Raw genomic sequence first — 22,291 nt, 5'->3', positions numbered from 1 at the left:
ATCAGACATACAGATGAACACGATATGTTGGAGAAGAGTCAACACAGCTTTTGTAAAGGGAAAACATACCTCACCAATCTACTAGAATTTTTGAGGGAGTCAACAAACATGTGGACAAGAGTAATCCAATGAAAATAGTGTACTTGGACTTTCAGAAAGCCTTTGACAAGTCCCTCACCAAATGCCCTTAAGCAAAGTAAGCAGTCATGGAATAAGAGGGAAGATCCTCTCATAGATTAGTAACTGATTAAAAGATAGGATACAAACGGTAGGAATAAATGGTCGGTTTTCACAAATGACAGAGGTAAACAGACTGAACTGACCAATTGTGGGTGTATAACTTGAAACAAAAGGGACTGCACCATGGCTCTGAACTCTTCAAAGTGCTTTCCTCTGACCACTAGCATCACCTGTGTCTTGCTCAAGTTTAGCCTCAACCATCACTTCTTCATCCATTAGCAGATCTTGTCCAAATACTTGGCCAACTTGGTTGTAGTGGTGTGGTCATACGTAGTGAAGGATATGTAGAGCTGTGTATTATCTCCATCTTTCTGGCTTACTTATTTACTCTTTCTTATCTTCCTTTATTGTATAAGGCGCATTTTTAAACACTGAGGATAGTTAATCATTGGAAAATTTACCTAGGGTTATGATGGATTCTCAATCAGTTGAAGTCTTAAAATCAGGATTGGATATCTTTCTAGAAAAGATGCTCTAGCTCAGCCAGAAATCATGGGTTTGATGCAGGAGTTATTAGGTGAAATTCTCTAGTCTGTGTTATGCAGGAAGAGATCAGACAAGGTGATCATAATGGCTCTTCTGGCCTTAAGGTCTGTGAGTCCAGGTGCTAATTTTTTTAATTTTTTAATTATGTCATTTAAAAATGCTAGCAATCACCATGCGGATAGAGGGGAGAAGGCTTTGGTTATGTCCCCAGGGTCACTGGAAGTAATGGCAGAACGAATATCCTGCCTCCTCCCTTGGCAGCCACTAGGTGTATGTGTAGTACCCTTTCAAGCGTATTATGCAATTTGTCCAAAGAAGGTATGTGACACGAATTTTCACACTGGTATGGAGAGCAAGCCTACCCCACAGTCACCTGGCAGGCTGACTTTGGTTCCCCATTCCAGGCACTGTGACATGCTTCACAGGGTTACATGCTGCTGTCACTCCGTGTGCCAGATTGCAACACTACTGACTCAAATTTGGCCTGTCCATCCCTCAGTCATGATGGAGGTGCAGCTGGGCCAACCCTGAATGGCATGCGACCCCGTATGCTCTGTTACAATGCCTGGAGTAGGGAGTGGGCCCAGCCCTGCAGAACAGGAGCTGCTACTTCAAGGTGATTTTGGAGCAGACTCGCTCTCCAGCCAATCACCAATGACCCATCGACCCCCTGGTTACAAAACTTCGCTCCACCACTGACTTGCAGTGCACCCTTGCAGACTTGCCAACACCATCAATCACATTCAAGTTAGTGCTGAAAGGAATGCAAGCTCTGTATTTTGACCTACATCAGTGTGGGCTGTGGGCAGTGGAAATGGCTCCTTGTGTCATGTTTTGCTTGAGTGCACTTACACAGAAGCAACCAAACTTTGGCCCTTAATAGAAATATCTTTACAGTGGTTTATTACCTGAGTAAAAACACCAGAGAGGAAGTTATATTTTTATTGTTAAATCATCAGAGTTTGTGCTTTTTTCTTCTTCTCTGTGCCTTGTTCTACAGCCAGGGAATTGGCAGAACTATAGTTCCTCAACTGGATCAGAGGTCTCGGCCATACTCTAAAATAAAGTAGATTTGGAGGACGTGTAAATAATATCATAACACAATTCTTGGGCTAGAATCAGAAGGCTAGAAGGAAAGACAACACTGCAACAGGACCCCCTGGGAATGATTGTCTGACTCAGTCAGAATTCCTTCTGGGGCTTTCAGAGAGGACATGCCAGCGGTGCAGCTCTACGAGTGCGGTGTGTACTCCCCACAATTAATTTCAGTGGGAGTTAGGCAGATACATGCTTTTGAAAATCCAACTAGATACCTATCTATATTTTTAGGTTCCTAAATACTTCTGAAAAGTTGGCTCTTCATTCATAAAAGTGTTATTGCTTATTCCTCCACTCTTGGTAAACTTTTATTTCTACATCAAAATTTCACCGATGATATGAAAATCATTTTGAAAAAATGCTTCCTCTCTGTTTAAATGTCATTGACAGTATGAGGCTGGATTTTAATGCCCAGGAATCAATTAAAGCTGGGAGTTTGATTTCTGTATTAGTTCTAGATTCTGGTCCAAGTCCAAAATGGCAGACTGGGCCTCATCTTGCTGCAGTAGAAGTCAATGGATAAATTCCCATTGACTTCAACTGGAGTAGGACTGGACACAGTGGATCAGAAGCATCTTTTGCCAATTCTAATGTTAAAGAGCCAGGAATTGTTTCAGGTGACAATATAGTTTGAAGATGTGACAAGATTAAAATAATTTGTTTTGTGGTCATTTCTTCCAGAAGGTTGTTTTATTCATAAACCACCTTCTCACTGGAACACAGTTTATCAATATTTTGCTAAGATGGATATTTTTATTCAGGCTGGGCCTTATCCTCCCTGTTTGTGAGCTTAATTTGCAGACACAAAATATCCTTACTCACAAAGAATTGCAACCACAAATCTGAGTGATTGCACAATTAGCTAACTGATTTGCCCCCCTAAGTAAGTAATTAGAAATGGAACTACTGATCTGTGCCTAAAATTGAATTATAAGTACAAAAATTTATAGACTCATATGGTACCCATCTGAAAATTTAACCCATTGGTAAAATTTACCACTCAAAAAGTTCAGCCACTGCTCCTAGGACCTAAATCAATGCCATTGAAATCAAGTCAATGGAAAAACTCCCTTTAATAGGCTTTGAGGTCCCCTAATGAGGTCATTTGGATTTTTGCCACTGGGTGGGAGCAGGAATAGACTAGAAGCAATGAGAAGGAGATGAAATTCACTTCTGCTCCAATCCTTTTGCAGCCCACCCTCAGTTTGTCCTTAAAGACAACCTTAGTCACTTACTGTTCTTTTGGGGAAGGTAAATGCAGTTCCACTTGGCAAATCTCCTGGATTGCTTCTCACAAGGTTACAAGATTCTATAGAACCATGTCTCCTAGATGAAGACTGTGGGTTGCTGCCTAGATGCTGCTGTCCTTGGTTAGAAAGACATGGTGGAGTCCCCATGAGAGCACTGTTACATATAAATATATAATTACAAAAAATAAGTCAATATAAGATCATAGAAATGTAGGGCTGGAAGGAACCTCAAGAGGTCATCTAGTCCACCCCACTGTGCTGCAGCAGGACCAAGTATACTTAGACCATTCCTGACAGATATTGTTCTAACCTATTCTTAATACCGCTAATGATTAGGATTCCGCAACCTCCCTTGGCAACCTGTTCCCGTACTTAACTGTCCTTATAGTTAGAAAGATGTATCTAATACCTAACCTAAATCTCCCTTGGTGCAGATTACACGAATTACTTCTTGTCCTACTGTCAGTGGACATGGAGAATAATTGATCACCAACCTCTTTATAACAGCCCTTGAAATATTTGAATACTGTTTATCATGTTCTCCTCAGTCTTCTTTTTTCAAGACTAAACATGCCCAGTTTTTTAACCTTTCCTCATAGGTCATGTTTTTGCAAACCTCTTACCATTTTTGCTGCTCTACTCTGGACTCTCTCCAGTTTGTCCACATCTTTCTTAAAGTGTATCTCCCAAAACTGGACACTGTACTCCAGCTGAGGTTCATCAATGCCGAGTAGAGTAGAACAGTTACCTCCTGTGTCTTGCATATGACACTACTTTTTGATCCACTCAGAATATTTGCCTTTTTCACAACTGCATCATGCTGTTGGCTCATATTCAATTTCTAATGTGCTATAATTTCTGTATCCTTTTCCTCAGTACTGTTGCCGACCCAGTTATTCCTCATTTTATATTAGTGCATTTTCCCTTCCTAAATATTGTACTTTAATGAATTGGGGCTATATCTGTAAAAAATTATGAATTCTGATTAATATTGTGCAGTTTTATTACAAATAACTGGGGTACCCTCTGTTCCTATATGTATTTGGATCTGCCATTGCTGACGCCCTGTAGAGATACAGACCAGACAGGGATAATAAGAAATACTTAACCTTAACAATGGTACTTAGATCTCATTAAGGTTATGCTAACCACCATCCCAAATCAGCTGCATCCTTAGAAATCAGATTTTCTCTGAAGGAAGGGGAAAGTAGGAGCAGTGGAAATTTACCAGGAATAAAAGAAAAAAAAGACCAGGTGACCAGGAGGAGTTTAAATAAACACACAGCAATGGGTGAGATGGAAAATGTGGGGTAGGGCAAGAAAGGTCATAGAAGCTGGGTAAGGGTCTCCAGAAGGGAGGGAGACCAGCCATCATGTAACTGTCTGCATAAGACAGAGAACACACTGCCTTCCAGCCTGGACCCAGATGGTTCCCCAAGGACTCCCAAGAGAAGGATGAGTTAGAAAGTGAGGGGCATTGCAATTTCAGATGTTTTTAGTTTTGTATGATCTATATTCTCCTGTGCTTTACATGATTAGAAGAGCATTAATGTGTCAGACTCTGAGAAAAGTGTCTGTATTTAATATCTGCTACATGCCCCTGAGAATGTTAAACTATAAACCAGAAGCTTCACACCTCTGGGGTAAAGGTCTGAGAAAGTGGTATGTTTAAGTAACTAGGGTATCTTGAGTGTCAGCAGCCTTGGACAAGTGGGCTGGAGAGCACCACATCTGTGAAGTGAAAGCAGACACAGTTAGTGCCTGGGACATGTGCCAGAGAGGCCAAGGGAGGAACCAGGGCTGCAGCCTGCTGAAGCTTCAGAAGCTTAATACACTCCAGGGGATCTAGAGCACAGGCTTGGAGTTGGATTCCCCTCACAGCAGTCCTAGTGGGTGGTCCGGAGGAGATGGTCCATAGAACCTGTGACACTTTGCACTTGTTTTTATTGATTTCAATCAAATTCTCCAATGTAGCTTTCATTTTGAATTCTAATTCTCACTGCAGAGTGGTTGCAACCCCTCCCAGCTTGGTGTCATCTGCAAATTTTACAAGCATACTCTCCACTCCATTATCCAAGTCATTAACAAAATATTTAATAGTGCCAGACCCAGGAGAGACCCTTGTGGGATTCCACTAGATATATCCTCCCAGTTTGACAGCAAACCATTGATAATTACTCTTTGAGTACTGTTTTTCAACTGGTTGTGCAGCTACTTTATAATAATTTAATCCAGACCACATTTCCTTAGCTTGCTTATCAGAATGTTGTGTGTCAAAAGTCTTACTAAAATCAAAATATATCACATCTACTGTTCCCCTCCTATTCACTAGGGCAGTTACCATATCAAAGAATGAAATTAAGTTGGTTTGGTTTAATTTGTTTTTAACATATCCATGTAGGCTATAACATATCACCCTATTATTCTCTAACAGTTTACAATTAGATTAACATATTGTTAGAGTATCTTTCTGGGTATTGAAGTTGAGCCAATTGGTCTATAATTCCCCAGGTCTTCTTTGGTCCCATTTTTTAAAGATAGGCACTGTTTGCCCTTCTCCGGTCTTCTGGGACCTCATCCATCCTCCAAGAATTCTTGAAAATAATCGCTAATGGTTCCGAAATTGCTTCAGCTAGTTCCTTAGATACCATAGGATGAATTTCATGAAAATGAACTTTAACAATTATACAATAATTTCTTGAATTATTGTAATATGGGCTGCTGCTAGTTTCATACCAATTCAAATGATTAAAGTGGAAAAATTGCTATCTATCTAATCTATGAATTTCCTTTGCCATCATTAGAAGCAGTATCTGAGCTTTTTGTGGGGCTAGAAACACTTCACCATTGAAGTAAATTTTCAGATGGGTAGCTATCCTTTCTCGGCACAATCTTCTTTTACATTTTTATTCCACCCATTACACACACTCTCTCTCGCAATGTCATTGATATTTTCTTTGCTTTCCTTCCACTATTTAAATTGATTTCTTATGATAGCACATTAGAGACTAATTTGTTAAATTATTGTCTTATAATTATGTCTTCATGTTGATTCAATGTTTGTTTTTGTATTTGAGCTAGTTTAAATATACATACTAATTATTCTAGAAAGGGCTTTCCAAGTTAATTATTTACTATTTTTAAACATTAAAATAATTAGCAATTTACATGTAAAATTAATGAATTAATTGTTCTTTTTGTGTTTGCCATCATCCTCATGTATTTCACAATTATCAGTTAAATATTTAACTATTTTCATTTGTAATTATTTTTTAAATTCACACATTTGTGCTCCTTGATACTCTTGTATCCTCAGTAATTATTTACAATGAGTTTACATTTGTTTTGCTTGGAATTAATTAGATAAATCTGTATTTTTGTTGATTTATATCCTTATTGCATTACAGGCCAGATTTTTGCTTGACCCTATGGCGAGCACTCAGGAGAAGAGGAAGGCAAAGGGATCCGACCCTAGTTTGCACCATACATGCCAGGGTTGGATACAGAAGCATTTCCTCTTCTCAAGGGAGAAATCACCCCAAAGCAGATAAGAAGGGGGAAAGAAGGAGCAAGACCATGGACTAACCTCCCTTCTACGTCACACCTGTAGACTGGCCAGCTCTGAAGTGGGGAATACTGTCATGTGAATATTATTTTTTAAAATCACTGTTTCTTTTTAACACTGAAGGAGCTGTATTAGAATAAGGAAAATAGAACAGTCCCTAAAGCTTCACATTAGGGCTTCTGCCTAGGACCTTCCCACACACCCCTTTTGGCTTCCTTCCTGCTACACTTTGAAATAAACAGTACACATATCCTCTTCATGTTGCACCATCCACAAAGGAAGTGCAGCATGTGCCCTCCCCCATGCACAGTGAGGAGTTTGGGGAGAGACCTGGGCCCAGATCCTCAAAGATATTTAGGCACCTAACTCCTGTTGAAATCAAATGCCTAAATACCTTAGAGGATCTGGGGCTTCGCTGTTTCAGTCACATTCCCCGCAGGGCTCTGACATCTCTGCAGCAGCCCAAAAGCAGACTGGACTATAAATCACACATGTAGCCCTAATACTTTTTTTTAAGTACATTTTGCAAAAATGTTTTTTGTTTGTTTTTTGGATTGTTTCTCTCCAAAACCTCAGTAACACTGTAGAAATGTCTCTCTTGAGGACTTTAAAAACTTGTGTTTGTGAGAGATAGCAATTTCTTCCATCTCTCCTCCTTTTGCCTGAGATTGAGATGTACTCGTTCAGGCATCTCCAGGAGCCTTGACAATGACTCACAGTCTGAAGCTATGTCTGACTGCTGTTTGTTATGTTGTTTGTACTGTGTATCTTTGTAGTCTATGCAGTCCCTATGCTTTGTGTGTCTTTTTTGTCCTTTCAGCTTATCTATTTCACGTCAGTGGATAGAACTTCAACCAGTAGAGACAGACAAGGAACTCCTAGTTACTCTTTAAGAAGAAAAGAGAAAACACGTGAAGAATATACTGCACTTAATTAAACCCAACATACTCATGGCGTATTCTGAAGGACAGCTTCAAGGTATCAGAAATTGAATTGTATCATGGGATGTGAAAAGAATCAAATAAACTTTTTAGGAAAAAGATACTTTTATACTGTACCTACATTCTGTCAGATTCTATGGAACATACAGCTCGTTGATAAGTAAAGAAAATCACCAACAGATGGATTAGCAGTACATAGATGTTCTTCCCTTTTACAAAGAAATCTGTGTGGGTTTCCATATGTTGCCGTAAGAGAGACAGATGAGAGAATATGGGCTTTACTTAAAAAAAATCTTATAGGAAAAGGAAGACTTACTTATTAATATAGAAGTACAGATTAAAGGTGATTCAATCTTCTACTAGTTGATAACTGAGAAAAACAGAAGTGTGAAGTTTACAATGAAATACTTGACGATGGCTCTGCTTAGGCATTTGACCACCTCCTGGCTAGTTCTTCAAATCCAATTCTAAATCAGTGTCCTAAAGACTCTTAAAGGCCAAAGTACATTTCCTTCTGTAATGAAACACCTCAGCATGGTGGACATTTTTAAGCATTCTTAATTTTTTATTCTTCCACACAAATGAGTATATTTTTCACCTGGAAATTCTCAACACTTCATTAACAAACATGACCATTAATATAACTGAGCATGTGTCAATATGATTATAGTATGTTTCCAACAGAATGTGGGGTACATTCATCCATAAACTGATGCAGCACAGAGTACAAGCAAACAGTGATGTATCAGATATACTTTTGAGCAGAACAAATATCTTCTCTCTCAAGGATTGCTCCAATCTCTGTCTGCCAGGAGCAGGTCTTTCTGCAGGGAAGTGTATATCTCTTAATAGCTCAGAAAAAACAGGAGCTTGGAATTTTGATAACTGGATGCAACTGATCATTTACCAGTATTTCTAACTGAAATGTTTGCCTTGTGAAATAAAGAATCACCCTTGCAACTTTCTATGGCAATTTTTCTCTAGTATGGTGTCCTATGTATGTAGTGTTGCTTTGTATGTGCATAATCTATCCTTAGTCATTTTGACTCCTCAGCTATATATATTCTGTTTCACTTGTCTGGTGTCTCTAGTGTTGGAGCTATTCTTCACTCTTCAAAAATGATATATTTGCATTGTTCAAACAAGGACAATCTGTCAAACTTTTGTTTATTATTAAATTTAATTCAATTTGTATTGTGGTAGCATCCACGGCACCAGTCAAGGCCCAATTTTCTTAAGCAGTATAGGAACATAGGGACCCTAATCCACAAAGGCACTTAGGTGCCTAAACCCCACACTTAGGCATCTAAGTCCCTGTTTTTAGGCTATCCGCAACCCCCCCACTCAGCTGCCATCTAATCCTGTAGGTGCCTAAAGTCATTCAACACCTATCTTTTTTGAAGTAAAAGTTAGCTAGGCCCCTATGTTTCTGTCGCAGGGCATGCACACAGCTGCCTCCCTCTAGGTTTTCACATGCCTCTCTCCTGCCAAATCCCAGTATAATCCATGAAGCTGGGGAAGATAGGTATTCATCTTCTTAGTTCACGTGCAGGATCAATTCAGCTGGAGTGTTCAGAGGCCACCTAACTCAACACAAAGCAGTGTGTGTGTGCCAGGGGGAGGGTGGGGAGATGGAGGAGGACTACCTCCCTTTTAATCTTTAGCCCAGAAGTTAGGGTACTCTCCTGAGACCTAGAGTTCAAGTCTACCCCTCTGCCTGATGAGAAGGGGTTTGAACAGGGATCTGCCACTTCTCAGGGGAGTGCTCTAACCACTGAGCTATAGGATATTCTGATGTCGGGCTCCCATAGGCTCCACTATTGAAGTCATTCCACTTTAATTATATCATTGAATAAATAAATACTAATTGGTCAGAGAGTTAAAATGCCTCTAACCCAGTGATTAGTGCACATGTGAGAGGTGGCAGATCCCTGTTCAAATCCCTTATCCTCATCAGGCAGAAGGGGGACTTTAACCAATTGTCTCCTACATCCAGATGAGTATCCTAACCACTGGGATAAAGGTTATAGGGATGCTCCCCCTCTGCCACTCCCAGGTGTTTTGTATGGAGTTGTGGCAATAGTCAGCCTAGCAGATCAGGGCCCACACATGACTTAGGTGCAGGAAAGCCTATCTTCCCTCAATTTGTAGATAGCTTTCAGAGAGGCATCTCCCTGCGCTCTGGACTTAGGTGCCTACTTCTGTGATAGGGGTGGGGCTTAGCACACATCCCTGTCATCAGCATCTCACATCTGCTAGTTTAAATGGCTCCTCACCTAGAATGATGGCATTTGTGGATTGTATTATAAAGCACTCTCTCTCCACATTCATTTTATAGGGAACCAAGGTTCCTAACTCAGACTTTACGAATCACAATGTTGTTCCTGTGTTTTTCTAGGCATCTAAAAGCTAAGCATTGCAATGCTGAGTGTTGTAATGCCTAAGCCCATTTGTGGATCCGGGCCAGGGTAAAAAGATGGTCTCTGCCCCAGTCTAGCTTATGACAAAACATAACAAGGGATAGAGATGATGAGGTAAGTCAGTTATTATGCAAGGAATGAGGGGTCTTGTCACTCTTTCTGCCTAGCCATAATCAGCTGGTAGTGCTCTTTGGACACGTGAGTAGTATAACACAGCATAAGTACCCCATAGACACATGTGGGCCTACTGTAGTTAACTGGACTATACATACAATTGAGGACTGCTGTCCGGAGTAAGGGTTTGCATGACTGAGTTCATAATGTACATACAGTGTGTGTTTAGTGGAAGTTATGTATTTAGCTTTTGTGGTATTGGTTGTTATAGGGTTGATTTGTTTTAATTTTAAGAATTCTACCTTTTAAAATTTGAATGGAAAAGGAATACCAGCATCTGGTTCAGGTTCCTGATTTATCTTTTCTGAAGTAATCTGAAAGTTAAAAATGCCTAGGTCACCAGGGAAGCCCTGTCAGAACAGCTCTTAGGCTTGTGCATGTTCTTCAAAAGGAATTAAAAACACTTTTAAAACTCTCTTTGCAGCCTATCTACTGCTTCTGCAGAAGCTACTCATGGGCAGCTCGGCAGCTTTTCAGTATGTTTTCCTGTTATAAAGATGAAAATGTAAGGGATTGACAATGGGGTAAACAGCTTTCATAGAGCTGTTGGTGGCTATAATCCACCCGAACAGGGCCAGCTCCGGGCACCAGCTTAACAAGCAGGTGCTTGGGGCGGCCAAGGGAGAGGGGCGGCACCTGTGGCAATTCGGGGGTGGCAGGTCCCTCACTCCATCTAAGACCTGCCGCTGAACTGCCGCCGCCGATCGCGGCTTTTTTTCTTTTTTTTTTTTCCCAATTGATGTGTCTGTAGTCTCAGTTCACTCTCTGGTGAACATAAAAAAACCCACCACTACAGTTGTCATTAACTTGCACCTTTTTTGACAATTTCAGCAGAGCAGTTAAGGACTGAAAAAATAGTCATTTAAAGATGGCAATAAACTTAAAAACAGAATCTTCTTCAAGTAGATGCAGATGTGTATTCCACTTAGGTATGTACATGCCCAGCATGCTGGAGCAGGAGACATTTTCCTAGCAGTATCCAGAAAGTGGCAGCCCTGGTGCTTCAAAGCGGTGGCCCCTTTCCTGGCTATGTGAGGCGGTGCTGCCCCAACTCCACTCAGTCCCTTCTCACCGCCTGTGACTGGAGTCCTAGCTCTGTGTGGTTGTAGTCTCACAAACTTGCATTTAATCTTAGCCTAGTTTATTGTATATAGTTAGTTAGTATTAATTAGTAGCTAGTAGTTCGTGCTAGTTGATAGATAGTGTTCTTGTTCTTGGTAATACCCTTATTGGGGTTTGAACACTGTCTTTCGTGTGAAGGGGCAATCCCCAACAGCAACCCCCACACACGGAGCTTGCTTTATCTCAGTGAGCCCCACCTTAAAAGAGAGTTATTAGATTTGTAAATCACTTAAAAAGAGGACTCGGATGGCCCTGGACCTTCACCTCAAGCAGCACAACCCTCCTTCCTGCCTTCCACAGGAAAAGTGCGGACCAGACCAGGACCGGTCCCAGCATGCAGGATGGCACAGGTACCTTTGACCCTTCCCTGGTACCAAGTGGGAAGGGCAGAAACCCTGTACTGTCGACTCTGGTTCGAGCCTCCAGGCATACATTGACTCCAATACCAAAAAAGTACATGCTGTTACTGACTGTGTCCATGTCAGCATACCAGGCAGCCACAGACCACCTCTGCCTTTTGGTTCTGACCTCTATGTTGGTTCAGGACTTTCCCAGGGCTGTGCTACCTATGGCCCCACCAATGTAGCAAGCTGCTGAACCTTCACATTTGTCGGTCCTGCATCCAGATTCTCCCCTCCCCTTGGTGGGGATGGAGCGGGGGCCCTCAGCACTGGGACCCTCTTTGGCCCTGCCATATTTGATGCCACAAGTGCTCCCATGGCAGCTCTCATCACCTCCAAGTTTAACACACTCAGGAGCTATGGTACCTCAATTTGTGCCGTGACTGCCACTGCCTATGGCACTGGCATGCTCAGTACTGATGGTATTGCCTTCATCAGGGGCACCGATTCCCACCTTGTTCTGGGTGACGAGTGAATCAGACTTCTTATTGGCTCCCTTGGGTGTCACTTCACCCTTATCACCAAGATTTCGGAGCTCTGATTCCGAGTCGGAGTCATCATCCTCCTGCTCCACATCACCTGAGGAACTCCAGGAGCTGTCAATGGGCTTCCAGGGTTAGCATGTGCCCTGTAGCTGGGACGGAGGTCCCTGGCTTTGCCCCTACTAGCTACCAATGCCGTACCCACATCAGCAGCCTTGGACTCAGTGAGACGTTCCTTGTTCACAGAGATCCCACTCTTCATCCAGTTAGAAGTCGAAGTCAGATTGACAATGGTGGCCTTGGCTCGACTACAAAGACAACAGGCACCAGTCGTCTTTGCAGAGCTACCAGAGTCCTCCCTCCTGGATACAGCTTCCCAGGAGTGAAAGCCGGTTTTGGTTCAGCCAAGACCTTTGTCCTCATCACTGGCTGGTGCTGTGCTGCCTGGGTTTGTCCTCCCCTTCTATTCCAGAGGACTTTAAGAAGTACCAGGACCTTTTACGCCATGTAAGATGCATTCTTGGGCATCCAGGTTGAGTTCCTCCAAAGTAACAGCCCTCCGTTCCTGTGAGAGTGTCCCTCCTGGTCAATTATGTGCTTTCTGAGCAGATGAGAGCCCTGTGGAGTACACCGGCCTCGGTACCACCTGTGACTAAGCATATGGAAAAGTGCAGGGTTTTCAGGGGTTCTATTCCCACCCATCCTTGAATTCCTTGGTCATAATGGTGGTAAATGACAGGCTGGCCCACTTTTACAATGCTTGGGACTCGATTATCTCTGACATTTGGGTCCTAGACACTGTCAGATTGGGCTACACAATCCAGTTCATCTTCACACTCCCTGCCCACTCCCTTTCCCTGTCAATCTTCAGGGACCACTCTCACAAGACACTGCTCATTGATCAGGTTAGCTCTCTGTTTGACGTTGGGAGCAGTGGAGGAAGTTCTGCCAGAACCGCTGTACCATGGCTTTTACTCATTGTACTTCCTGGTACTGAAATCCAAGGGTGGGATGAGACCCATTCTCCACCTTCATGGCCTCAACAATTTCATCAAGTACACGAGACTCCTCATGGTCACTCCTCCCTGCACTGTCTCAAAATGACCAGTTCACTGCTCTAGTTACTCTTCAGGACACTTAATTTAATGTGACAATTCTACCAAGCCCCAGGAAGTTTCTGAGTTTTGTGGTAGGAGAATGCCACTTTCAGTATACAGTTCTCCCATTCAATCTCTCTTCTGTCCCCCCCCCCCCCGAGTCTTCACCAAATGCGTATGGTCATGCTATATCTCAAGAGGAAGGAACTCCACATCTTCATGACTGGTTGCTCTTCTCAGTTTCATCTGAATCAGGCAGTGTATTTACCTATGTTTTTCCATAAGCCACACTCTTTCCTAGAAGAACAGCGCCTCCATATTCTGAATGTCAGGCAATATATAGCCTTTTATCTAGACAAGACTAAACCATTTTGTGTTTCCTCTCACCTGTACATGTCATATGCAGACTGCATGAAGGGGCAAGTGGTCTCTGCATAGACTGTCTCTCTAGATCAGTGGTTCCCAAACTTTAACAGCCCGCGAACCCCTTTCACTAAATTGTGAAATCTCGTGAACCCCCTCCTAAAAATGAATATTTCCAGGGATTTAAGTTTAAATTTCCTCAGTGTGATGGATGCACTTGCTTTGCTCTGCATAGCTCTTGGAAGTCCGGAACCACTGGAGAAAGATAAAGTCTCAGTTCTGGTTCGGCATCAAGTCTGTTTCTGTATTTGGTTTTCAGATGTGCATACAAGGAAAACGCTTTCTTGCATAAGTATGTTGTTGAAAATGGTAATAAAACTTAAGCAGCTTTTTCTGTCAGAATGGGGTACTCGTTTCTTAAACTCAGCCAAAAGTTAATTGGAGCACTGGGGTTCGGGCTGCTGGCTCCCTCGCTGACGGGGGCAGGGCTCGGGCTGCCAGCCCAAACTACCCGGCCCTGCTCTCCCTGGGGCTCGGGCTGTCTGCCCTGCAACCAGGTCCCACCTGCTGCCTCCAATGCCTGGGGTCTTCTGGCCGCCATTAGTGAAATTTTTCTGGCGAACCCCCTGTAACATTCTGCAAACCCCCAGGGCTTAACCAAACTTATTTATCATTGTAGGCTGCCTATGCAGCCTACAGTGTGTTACCTGGGCTGCAGCTTGAGAACCACAGCATGTCCTGCACCACAGACCACAGGAGTGGAGCCCTGGGCGGGGGGCCAGGCAGTAGAAACCACAGACTCCGCTGTGTGGGGCAAGGCAGCAGCCCCGGCCCTGGACCTGGTTATGCAAGGCCGGGTGGTAGGGCAGCCAGGCGGCAGCCCCGGACCCTGGACTCTGCGGGGCCGGCTGGCAACTCCAGCCCATGGACCCCTGCCACTCGGGGCCGGCTGGCGATCCTGACCCCGCCGTGCTGAGCTGGGGAGTTGGGAACCCAGACCCTACCGCGTGGCCCAGCGGCCTTTAGCACACAACTGAGCCGCAGTTGTGTGCTAACTAGGCCGCCAGTTCAGAGCCATTGCTGTAGATGGATAACATCCTGTATCAAGGCTGCATATGACATATCTTCGACTGCACCTCCTCAGCAGATACAGGCTCACTCCACCAGGTGCAAGTGACATCGATAGCATTCCTCAGTGACATCTGCAGGACACCCATGTGGTCGTCCATACATATATTGATGGATCATTATGATTTTACTGTATCTTCCAGAACAGACACAGGCCTCGGAAGGTTGGTCCTGTAATCCCTCTATAATAGACTCTCACTGATTCAAGCTTATTTCTTGAATCATGAAATTCAGTTTTTGAGTAGCTTTGAGGATAGAGCATAGACTGAGCTTCAGAAGACCATGGAGTTTATTCCTAGCTCAGCCACTGGCCTCCTGGTTTATTTTTTGCAAATCACGTCACTTCCCTCTGCCTCAGTTTCCCTATCTGTAAAATGGAGGTAATGATTCTGACCTCCTTTTCAGATCTACAGATAAAATATGATATATAAGAACTATATATTATTATAAACTGAAAAAGGTTTTGTATAAATTTGCACAAAAGAAGGGATATTTAAATACTCCAACGTGGGGTAGAGTGTAAGAACCCTCATAGAATAAAATAGAATCCTGGGGCCTAAATCATTTTGTACAGATCTTGAGTGGTTTGCTTTCATAGTCTAACCCTAAATGAGATAAATTTCATATGGCTTTGGGGGGTTGTTACTAAAGGTTCACACAACCCTACTTAAAAACTATTTAAATCCTATCACACTTAGGCCTGGTCTACACTATGAAATTTGGTCGAATTTAGCAGCGTTAAATCAAATTAAGCCTGGACACGTTCACACGGCTAAGTCCCTTTTTTTGACTTAAAGGGCCCTTTAAACCGGTTTCTTTACTCCACCTCCGACGAGAGGATTAGCGATAAAATCGGCCTTAGCGGGTCGGAATTGGGGTAGTGTGAACGGAATTCGACGTTATTGGCCTCCGGGAGCTATCCCACAGTGCTTCATTGTGACCGCTCTGGACAGCACTCTCAACGCAGATGCACTGACCAGATAGACAGGAAAAGCCCCGCGAACATTTGAATTTCATTTTCTGTTTGCCATGCGGTGGGGGGGAGGGGTGAAGTGATCATCCCCGAGAATTGGGTGTGGGAGGGAGGGGGGGTTAGTTGGTTTTGTGCTGCATGTTAACTCGGAAACCGCATCCCCTCCTTTTACATTGCAAATCCACTTTAAATGGCCAACCAAACGGGTGCTTGGTATGGGAAATGAGGGCACTACTGTTTGAAACCATTCCCACATGTTAAGAAGGTTAAAAAAGCCAAAAGACTGTGGCTTACCATGGCTGCCTGCAAGCCGAAATCTGTTGCCTGGCACTGCGTGAGTGATCTCTCACAACAAACTGGCAGGCCCTGAATATAAGAGGAAAAATGCAACCTTGTTACGAAAGCACATGTGCTGTGTAATGTGAACAGCAAAATTTAACGTGAAAGAGTTTACCCATTGTTTTCTAAAATGTGTCTTTTTTTAACCACCTCTCCCTTCTCCTCCATCAGCTGCAAATGTTTCTCCTTCACAGAGGCTAGTGAAGATTAGAAGGAGAAAACGGCGGACTCAGGATGATATGTTCTCAGAGCTCCAGATGTCCTCCCACGCTGACAGAGCACAGCAGAATGCATGGAGGCAGTCAATGTCAGACTACAGAAAAGCACAGTATGAACGAGAGGAGAGGTGGCGGCTGAATCGCGGGATGAACAGAGCAAGTGGCGGGCTGAAGATGATAGGTGGCGTCAGCTTGCAGACCGAAGGCAAGAGTCAATGCTCTGGCTGCTGGAGCATCAAACTGATATGCTCCAGCGTATGGTTGAGCTGCAGGAAAGGCAGCAGCAGCAGAGACTGCAGCTACAGCCCCTGTGTAACCAACAGCCCTCCTCCCCAAGTTCCATAGCCTCCTCACCAAGACGCCCAAGAATACGGTCAGGGGGGCCTCCAGCCACCCAGTCACTCCACCCCAGATGGTTTCCCGAGCATCAGAAGGCTGGCCTGCAATAAGAGTTAAAGTTTTAAACTGCACTGTGTCCTCTTCCTTCCCTCCTCCCCCACCCATCCCGGGCTACCTTGGCAATTATCCCCCTAGTTGTGTGATGAATTAATAAAGATTGCATGAATGTGAAGTAACAATGATTTTATTGCCTCTGCAAGTGGTGCTCAAGGGGGGAGGGGAGTGTGGGGTGGTTGGTTTACAGGGAAGTAGAGTGAACCGGGTGGGGGGGGCGGAGGGTTAATCAAAGAGAAACAAACAGAAGTTTCACACCGTAGCCTGGCCAGTCACAAAACTCGTTTTCAAAGCTTCTCTGATGCGCACCGCACCCTGCTGTGCTCTTCTAACCGCCCTGGTGTCTGGCTGCACGTAATCAGTGGCCAGGTGATTTGCCTCAACCTCCCACCCCGCCATAAATGTCTCCCCCTTACTCTCACAGATATTGTGGAGCGCACAGCAAGCAGCAATAACAATGGGGATATTCTTTTCGCTGAGGTCTGAGCGAGTCAGTAAGCTGCGCCAGAGCGCTTTTAAACGTCCAAATGCACATTCCACCACCATTCGGCACTTGCTCAGCCTGTAGTTGAACAGGTCCTGACTACTATCCAAGCTGCCTGTGTACGGCTTCATGAGCCATGGCATTAAGGGGTAGGCTGGGTCCCCAAGGATCACGATAGGCATTTCAACATCCCCAATGGTTATTTTCTGGTCTGGGAAGAAAGTCCCTTCCTCCAGCTTTTGAAACAGACCAGAGTGCCTGAAGACGCGAGCATCATGTACCTTTCCCGGCTATCCCACATTGATGTTGGTGAAATGTCCCTTGTGATCCACCAGGGCTTGCAGCAGCATTGAAAAGTACCCCTTGCAGTTTATGTACTCGGTGGCTTGGTGCTCCAGTGCCAAGATAGGGATATGGGTTCCGTCTATCGCCCCACCACAGTTTGGGAATCCCATTGCAGCAAAGCCATCCACTATGGCCTGCACGTTTCCCAGAGTCACTACCCTTGATATCAGCAGGTGTTTGATTGCCCTGGCAACTTGGATCACAGAAGCCCCCACAATAGATTTGCCCACTCCAAATTGATTCCCGACTGACCGGTAGCTGTCTGGCGTTGCAAGCTTCCACAGGGCTATCGCCCCTCGCTTCTCAACTGTGAGGGCTGCTATCATCCTGATATTCTGGCACTTCAGGGCAGGGGAAAGCAAGTCACAAAGTTCCATGAAAGTGCCCTTACGCATGCGAAAGTTTCGCAGCCACTGGGAATCGTCCCACACCTGCAACACGATGTGGTCCCACCAGTCTGTGCTTGTTTCCCGGGCCCAGAATCAGCGTTCAATGGCATGAACCTGCCCCAGTAACACCATGATTTGCACATTGCTGGGGCCTGTGCCTTGTGAGAGGTCTATGTCCATGTCAATTTCCTCATCACTCTCTTCGCCTCTCTGCAATTGCCTCCTCGGCTGGTCCGGGTTTCGCCTTGGCATGTCCTGGCTCTGCATATACTCCAGGACAATGCGCGTGGTGTTCATAGTGCTCATAATTGCCGCGGTGATCTGAGTGGGCTCCATGATCCCAGTGCTATGGCGTCTGGTCTGAAAAAAGGCACGAAACTAGTATCTGACGGATGGAGTGAGGGAGGGAGGGGTGAGTGACGGACATGGCATACAGTTACAGGGAATTAAAATCAACAAAGGTAGCTGTGCATCAGGGAGAAACACAAACAACTGTCACACAGAATGCCCCCCCCAAAGATTGACCTCAAAACCCTGGGTTTAGCAGGCCTTTGATTTCACAGAGGGAGGGGGAAGCAAATGAATACAGAACAAATCTATTTTTTACATCTTAAGCTGACAGACGATGGTGCAGCATGACTGATAGCCCTCGGCATCTTCTGGGTGCTTGGCAGAAAATACTGGGCCCTTGGCAGAAAATAGCATACTACGACTGATAGCCATCATCGTCATTGGGAAGGCAGCGACTTGGGGACATACGGAGTTTCAGCCACTGCAGTACGACGACGACGGATACCAGTTGTAATACACCATCTTCTATCAAAAGGCAAGGGGCTGCTGCTGTGTGCAATGCAGCCCCACATCTGCCAGCACCCAGATCGCCGATGAAGGCTACCAGTCATACTGCGCCGTCTACTGCCAAAAGGCAATTAGCTGCTGCTGTGTAGCAATGCAGTACCACATCTGCCGGCACCCAGACGACTTATGGTGATGGTGAGCTGAGCTGAGCGGGCTCCATGCTTGGCGTGGTATGTTGTCTGCACAGGTAACCCAGGTAAAAAGGCGCGAATCGATTGTCTGCCGTTGCTCTGACAGAGGGGGAGGGCCTGACGACATGTACCCAGAACTCCTCGCGACACTGTTTTGCATCATTCAGGCATTGGGATCTCAACCCAGAATTCCAATGGGCGGCGGGAACTGTGGGATAGCTACCCATAGTGCAACGCTCCGGAAGTCGACGCTAGCCTCGGTACTGTGGACACGGTCCACCGACTTAATGCACTTAGAACATTTTATGTGGGAACACACACAATCGGCTGTACACAACCGATTTCTATAAAACTGGCTTCTATACATTCAACCTAATTTCGTAGTGTAGACATACCCTTAGAGGAAGCAGTTTTTAGTATCACCACAAAGTGATTGCACTTCATGCAGCATATGGTGCATTTATGGGAGCTTTTATTTGTGTGTGGGGAATTATAAAGACAGGGACTTTGAGATGTGTTGCTAAGAATTTACCATGCTTAATTTTTCACTTTCTACACACAGATATGCTGAACTTCTGGTTAAGGTTGCTGGCGTATACTTCCATACAGGGCCATTTCCTGAACTAAAAAATAGTAAAGTAGAACTATCACTGAAGAACAGCAGACAGTGTTGCCAGCTCACAATATTTACAGTTTTTCATAAAGCTCTAACTGCAGGATTGAAGAGATTGAATGAGAATCTCAGCTTTCATTTTTATTTTTAAAGCAAGTTTCTAGCCCTCATGGTTGCAGAGAAAAGCTTAAAACGACGAAGTAAGTGCAACCTAAAGACTCAGAATGTTCAAAACACAGTGGGACAAATCCTGAAGTCTTCCTTAATTTTTACTTAGTCTTTATTCAAACAAGCACTGAAGCCAAAGTGACTTAGGACTGTCTAAATATTGAGTGCCCAAATCTGCAAGGCACTGAGCATCCTTGTTTAGAATTTATTTCAATAGGAGTTGAAAACGCTCAGCATTTTATGAGGAGGAATCAGGACTGGGCTCTGAATAAGGAGTTTCAGCTGAGTGAGGAATTGGGATTTATACCGATGAACTCAATCCTGCAGAATGCAAAGCACTTAAGCATGTGAGTAGTCAAACTGAAGTCAATGGGATTACTCATGTTCATTCAAGGTAAGTATGTGCATCTTTAATATAAAACTTCAATAGAAGTAGTCCAACTACTATTGAAAACCTAGCTAAAAACTAGCACTAAATTGTCTATTTCTATCTAAGAGATAGTGAGTTACGTATTTGCACATAGCCAGGGATATTAGGATTGTTTTTAATGGTTTATTGGAGTTGGCTGTATTATGCTTGGTGACATGGGCATGCAGCAGGCACTATCACAAAGATACAACAGCAAAGCATTTTATACTTTATTAATATGTATTAAAGACAATCAAAAAGAGTAACAAATAAAGCAAATTATTTCATTTACCAGCTGATGTGACAGTGGTATTAAGATTTGCTGTTTTTTCATTGCTGAAAACATCACATTGAAGGCTGTTGTTTGTGCCTTTATGTTAGTGGCTGATATGACAGAAAGTATTTGGCACGATTCTACAACACTACTGTTAATGCTTTTCACCCATAGCTGTTGTTGAATTTCTTTGCTGTTACTTTTTTTTTTATATATTCTTAATTTTTAAGCTTTTTTTTTTTAAGCAAGTAAACATTTTAAGGCTTGGATCCACAGTTGTAAACATATAAAATTTTCATTGACTAAAGATTACTGATAAAATACCTATTTTTAAATGTAACCACCATTTTTTTTAAATTTGCTTTTTCAGAACAGCAGATTGAATTAATCAGTTTCTAATGTTATCCTAATCTCCCTTCAAAATATGATTCAATGAAAATGCCATCCTGACTTGAAATTGAAAATCAAACTGCAGTTTATTTGAAAAACATATGATCACTTCATCTTGTTGTGAAAAATCTATAAATCATTGTCCCAAAACCAACAGTTCAAGCCTATTCCAAATCCACTGTCTGCATAGCACCACTCTCCCTCTCTTCGGGCTTAATTCTGAAGCCTCTATTCATATGAGTAATCCCATTTATTTAAGCATATGTGCTGCAGAATGTGGTGTTTAGGACCCAACTATAGAGGTGTTGCGTTCCCTAAGTAAGGGCGAGTATTCTCAATTCCTATTAATTCTAGGGTTGCCAACTTTCTAATTGCACAAAAGTGAACACCCTAGGCCCAAATCTTCCCTGAGGTTCCACGCCCCGCTTACTACATTCCCCCGCCCTCGGAGGCTCTCTCTCCCCCCACCCTCGCTCAATTACACTGGGCTGGGGCAGGGGGTTGGGGTACAGGCTCTGGGCTGGGGATGGGGCTGAGGAATTTGGGGTGCAGGAGGCAGCTCCAGGCTGGGGGGTGGAGCCGAGGGATTCAGAGTGCAGGAGGGGGCTGCGGGTTGAAGCAGGGGATTGGGGTGCAGGGGGGTGAGGGCTCTGGGTTGGGGCTGGGGATGAGGCATTTGGGGTGCAAGAGGGGGCTCTGGGTTTGGGCAGGGCATTGGGGCTTGGGGCAGGGGCTTACGTCCGGCGGCTCCTGGTCAGCAGTGCAGTGGGGCTAAGGCAGGCTTCCTGTCTGTCCTGGCTCCGCACTGCACCCCAGAAGTGGCCAACAGGTCCGGTTCCTGGGCAGAGGCGCGGCAGGTGGCTCTGCGTGCTGCTCTCGCCCGCAGGCCAATGGGAGTGCAGAACTGGTGTTTGGGACGGGGCAGCACACAGAGCCCCGGGGCCCCTCCCCGCCTAGGAGCCAGATCTGCTGGCTGCTTCTGGGGCACAGTATGGTGCCAGGACAGATAGGGAATAGCCTGCCTCAGTCCCACAGCACTGCCAACAGGACTTTTAACAGCCTGATCGGCGGTGCTGACCTGAGCCACCAGGATCCCTTTTCAACCAGGTGTTTTGGTTAGGGTTACCATATTTTGTGCCTCCAAATGGAGGACACTCCACGGGGCCCCGGCCCCGCCCCCAGCCCCGCCCACGCCCCGCCCCAACTCCGCCCCCTCCCCAAAGTCTCTGCCCCCTCCCCTGCTTCCCGCGAACATTTGATTCGCGGGAAGCCTGAAGCAGGTAAGGGGGAGTGTGGGGGGAGGAGGCGCAGTCCAGGCTGGCCCCCCCGGCGGCTCCAGCCTGGGTCGGCTCGGGCCCTGGGGTGCCGGCCCCGGCCCCTGGCCGACCACCCCCGGCCCGCCCAGCACTGCCGGCCCCCGGCGGCCCGGCGCCCCCACCGGCGGCCCGGGCCCGCGACCCCGGCTCCCGCCCCCGGCCCT

This window comes from Trachemys scripta, chromosome 2 (assembly GCF_013100865.1).
Source record: "Trachemys scripta elegans isolate TJP31775 chromosome 2, CAS_Tse_1.0, whole genome shotgun sequence".
In the NCBI taxonomy this organism is placed as follows: domain Eukaryota; kingdom Metazoa; phylum Chordata; order Testudines; family Emydidae; genus Trachemys; species Trachemys scripta.
The sequence above is the reverse complement of the archived record's forward strand: the minus strand, read 5'-3'. Positions refer to the sequence as shown.